Below are 5583 nucleotides of genomic sequence, written 5' to 3' on the forward strand. Positions count from 1 at the left end.
CATCTATTCCTAAAATTATACAGACGGATGGAAGTGAAGTTGTACCACTCGGTGTTCTCGACTTCAAGGATCCAGGGACAGACGGTATGGAAAAACTTAAGAATAAGGGGTAAAAATTGTAATTTTCACCTCATTTATAGTAAAAAAAAAACAAGTAGGGGTTCGAGACTATTCTCCAGAAGGCATGTGACTATTACTTTTTGCGTCATTAGTATTTTTATTTTTTTTATTTCTACTTTTTTCAATGTTATAAGAACTATAATCATACAAAATTTCAACTCGATACCTGGAATTTTTCTCATGTTATCATGTGTATAAGAATGAAAAATTTAACCTAGTCTGGTCACCAAACGCGACCCTGCGACTTTGGTCACCTTCGCGGGGAATCGCCGCCGTGTCATTTAGGCTTTAGCGTTGCCGAATTTACTCTACACTGCCCGGGCGCGTTTAGCGAGTTTTCGACAACGTCGCGTCATGGGCAATTTCATTTAACATGGGAAAAAATAATTCATCTGTCCGAAATAATTTGTTTTCTTTAGGAATTTTGGGAAATATGTTGTTATAAAAACTACTACAATTTTTCAGACACTTCAATTGTCAAAGTCAATTTTTTTGTCTTTGTTCCGGCTAGCCAGTCAATTGTAATTAAAGAAAAACAACGCGCGGCGGGATTTCCCTCATAGGGTGACCAATCTAGGGTTAACGTAATGAATGATTTTTCACAAAGCGTTCTAACGAAAGAACTACTGGACCAATCAAGCTCAAATTCTCCAGAGATGTATGACTAGATAGTATCAATGAGTACCTGAGATGTTAGAACTTCGATTAAACCTTCAGTTCTATTACACTGTCCGACAAAAAATAAGCTTTTTCGAGGCCAAACATGAGATACAGATCAAATTGAAGATTTTTTTACGCTGATTTCAACGGTGCCTGGCAAATTCCTCTATCACGTCAAATTTCTGAGAAAAAAATATCAAATTTTGGAAACTGATCGAAAAGTAGATATTTCAAATGCACAAAGAGCAATGAACAAGTGGTGTTGTCCCTGGGCTATTGGTCGCTTGCTACGCTCGCTCCCATTGCAGGTGGGTTGGTAGCGGATGTATTCATGTGGGTCTGACCCGTCGGACGGGTCGCACCAACAACTTCCCGATATTATTATTAAATCGGGAATATTTTCCGGAAAATCTGGGCTTTAAATGTGACGTTCAAATGCGTACAGCGTCCTACATTGTATTACCTTTAACATCTTATTCAGACGATTTTCCCTCAATAATTGTAGTATACTATTATAACCACATAATAACCTCATGGATATTTTAGAAAAATTACTGGAGTAGTACATTCCAGTCATATTCTGATATTGATAATCTAAATCACATCATTTATACATGAAAAATCCTTATCTTTGCAATTTTAAAATTTTTCTCCAGGAAATTTTGGAAAAACCACTGGAGCGATTGACTCCAGCGATATTCTGATATAAATAATTCTAATCACATTATTTATTCATGAGAAACCTTTGTCTGAGACATTTTCAAACATTTCTCCGGGAAATTTTGGAAGAACCACTGAAGCGAATCACTCCAAAATCTAATCAGATCCAAGTTACATGAAGACCTTTCGATTGCGTCATCCATCATCTTGATCGCGCGATTCATTCGGGAGAAATCGTTAACGAAAATTCCATAACATACAAACCTACATATATACACACACACACACACACACACAGACATGTTGTTTAGAAGTGTTCAGAAGTGTTTTAGACACCGCGAAACGTGGAGAAATCGCAAAAAACTAATGATTCATTTTCAGGGTGATTACAATAACTACTCGATAGATCGGGAAGTTAAAAACTCATCGCATTGAGTTTTTAACTTCATCTTTCTATGCATGCAGAACCCTTCCAGATTACTATTTTCGTTATGATTCTAAAAATTTGCGAATTTTCCAAAAATCCTCCAAAGAGAGGAGAACAGTCGGAAGTTGGTTGCGCACTTTCATAACCCCGCCAAACTCAATTCAGTCCTTTCATTGTACACGTAACCTTCCATTTTAATCGAGACTATCAGAATGGTTTTTTAAAGAGATTTCCAATTGGTCCATTATGTGGAGATGTCCTCCATATTATGGAAGAATGGTCCGCCGGATCTTTGTGCAGAACATGTGCCAATATGAGAGTCACTCGCTGTCAGATTTACCCCTCCTATGACAAGTATTTTTTTCCCCCTAGCTAAACAGATAGCTCATTTTCCTCAAAATCTTTTTCTTTCCTCGAGGTGTAAGTGCCCACACCAGATTCATCACCCTTGCTATCCGTTTTTTGGTTACACACACCCTTATAATGAAGAAGCAACGTAAGTACGATACTCCTGGCGAGCCACCCAAGTAGCCCCTTTACAACAGTTTGATGTTCCTCTCCATTATTCTATGTCGTGAAGATGTGGATGTTGCTGACCTGGAAACCCTCTCTGAAACATCCTCTTTCTGCTGCATGAATTTCTAATATTATAGACATGAAGATTTGGAAAAATATTCCCGTGTTGTGTCAAGCATTTTTTCAGGAACGATTCTCTTCAAGATGATTCAATTTATTTAGACATTTCCCATCACTCAAATAAGATTTTATCGACCATCATTGAGACTATTTTCGATGTTCAAAAATGAATTTTCAAACAAGATGTATATATGATAGAGATATATATTTGCAACGTTCATTATCCCCCAACATATATAAATAAAAACTGTTCAATTTCATTTTGCTAATCTTAATTTATTGATTCAATTTCGAAATACACGCAGGGAAAAACCAAGAAAAATCTAGCGGTTTTCTATGTATTTATTATGTATTTATTCAATCTTTTTCTCACATTTCTCCGGGGAAATACCCATAGAAGGACAGTTTCTTCGCAGATTCAATAAACGCTGGGGTCATGCCACAGTGAATGCAGCGCACGCTATACGCAACACTAGTCATTGTCAGAAATATTCGGAAAACAGTTGGATAATTATTTCATGCGTTGCATGCATTTAGCATTGCATCCATTGTGGCACTATCCTTAGGGTGATTTCGCAAAGAACGCATTTGCAATTTAATTTAACTCAAACTTGATTGAAGTTTGAATTAACCCACTTTTTACTTGACCCACTTCAAAATTCTCTCAACTCCGAAGCTGATCCACTTAAAAATTTGCAACTTCAAAGTTGACCAACTTCAAAATTTCCCAACTTTCCCTTTTTTTTACATGCAAAATTCGAAAGTTTTATTTAAAAAACTCAACAACCACTGAGGCGATTTTGGTCAAAATCCAATGAGAATCAAGTTATGTGGAGACGCATCGATTACACAAAAAAATATTATTCTCTCATGAGTTTAAAAAGAAATAAATAAATAAATAACTAAATTTGGATTACTATCTTGATGAATAAAGAAAGTAACTACTTTGGATGACTATGAAAACGTTGCGATATGCTCGAATGTTCACAGCTAATTAAGAGAGCAATACCCATATATCACGCTTGGACTCCAAGGCTTGGGGGAATACGTATGCGTGAGCGTTACAGAAATTCTACTGAGTTTTGGAAGGCGCGGGCTATTTGATTTAAAAGTCTTACATGTTGGAAACCGACAATGTATATACATATAAGAACGGAGAATTGGTGGTGAAAATGAAGAAGTCTTGAAAAAGTGGTAAATTATAAACATTGGAATAAATTGCGTGGAATAACAATTACGAATCACTCTTTTCAACTTCTATGTTTGAATAATTAAGCAACCACAATTTTTTTTCATTTATTCATCTATATTCATATTTTCATATTTTTCCCTGCTATTGGGAACGAATGAAGAAGAATATCATGAACATTCCAAGAATGAACTTACTGGATCGTTTGAATGAATAGTGTAATCTTTCATTGAAAAGCGAAATCAACGTTCCAGAGGTCGAATTGCAACAAAAGAAATAAGAATGTCCTCACTTCAAAATGTTTCAATTCTGAAGGCAACCCACTCAAAATTTCCCAATTATCCAATCAAAAGTTAAATCCACTTGAAAATTTTTGTCCACTTCAAAGTTGAACCCACTTCAAAATTTTCTCAACTCCAAAGTTCATCTACTTGAAAAGTTTTCTACTTCGAAGTTGACTCACTCCAAGATTCCCCAACCTTTTTTTCAATTTTCCCTTTTTTTCAAATTGAAAAATTCGAAAGTTTTATGAAATAACTAAAAAACCACTGAGGAGACTTCGCTCAAAATCCAATTACACTCAAGATACATAATGACGCAGCGATTACACGAAATTGATTCAAATTCCATCGTTATTTCAGATGGAATCGTCGAATTTCAGTAAAAGTAACGTTGTTTGACATTTTCTCATATGTTTTATGCAGATAACTGGAAAACCGCTGAGGCAATCATTTCCATAATCTAATCAGTTCTAAGTTACATGAAGACGCATCGATCAAAAAAAGAAAGTTGAATCGGTTCGTTCGTTCCGAAGAAATCGTTGGACAAAATTTCACTCACATACGGTGCTACGCACACACACACACACACACACACACACACACACACACACACGTGCCTTGGGCCTAATCGCTGATCTTCGCGGTTTCTTCTGATGGGGTGTCGGTTCCTTAGGCTGCGCTGTGCGCTGCTGCTTGCTCTTTTTACCCTTCACTTTTTGCCATTCCATATCTTGGGGAGGCTGTTCTGGCTTCTTGACAGGTGGAGTTGGTCTTGACTCCTTCCTTCTTTTGGGCTCCTTGGTTCCCGGTGACGCCCGCTGTCTCCGTTTGGCCTTGCGGATTTGGCGGGTCTCTTCACTGATGGATTCGTCAGCTTCGTCGGCCTCCGAGTCCTTTGTCGTCGTCTCTGTAAGCAAGCGCGGACGTGGCGTTGCTGGCGTGAGGACAACTTCTGGGGCCAAGGGAGCAGGGTGTTGGTGTGAAACTCGTGTGGCCTCAAGAGTTTTCAGCCTCTTGTAGGCACTACCAATATTGGCTACTCCGGATTTGATCTCTCTGTGGACGTTGAGTTTCGGTTTTACAAACTCGCTGAGCGCATCAATGAGCTTTTCGAGACGGTCCCATGCTTGCGTCCTCATCATTTCAGCACTGGCGTTCAGTGCTGCTTGTTGGGCATGTGGCCCTCTATTTTCCTCCCCATGTCCTATCTCCATTGCATCTTCTTTTGTTTCTTTATTTAGTTTTGTCTCCATTCTGTTCCCACGAGTACCTAGGGAAGTAAACAGTCCGCTCCAACAGTGCCCCGGATGTTGGAGTAAGGCCAAAAAAATTTTGGAGCAAGCTCCAAAATCACCTGGGATGCGACCTGGTGTCCCAGGCGAACCGTTCACGACGTCATTACCCCGACGCCATTCATTTCATCAGCACGGTGTCTCACACTTTGAAATTGGGGGGGGTGTTTGGTCCGCGGGGCTATTTTATTTCACCCATACCCTCTGCAAGCAGTGTGTATTCCCCTATCCGCCACCCGGGGACGCGCCACGTAGGCATATCACCCATCAGCTACTACCCACATGGAGTAAAGGCGTTCCTCCATGTGGGGGTTCGTG

This window comes from Diachasma alloeum, unplaced genomic scaffold (assembly GCF_001412515.2).
Source record: "Diachasma alloeum isolate Michigan unplaced genomic scaffold, Dall2.0 Dall_scaffold_00333, whole genome shotgun sequence".
Classification (NCBI taxonomy): Eukaryota; Metazoa; Arthropoda; class Insecta; order Hymenoptera; family Braconidae; genus Diachasma; species Diachasma alloeum.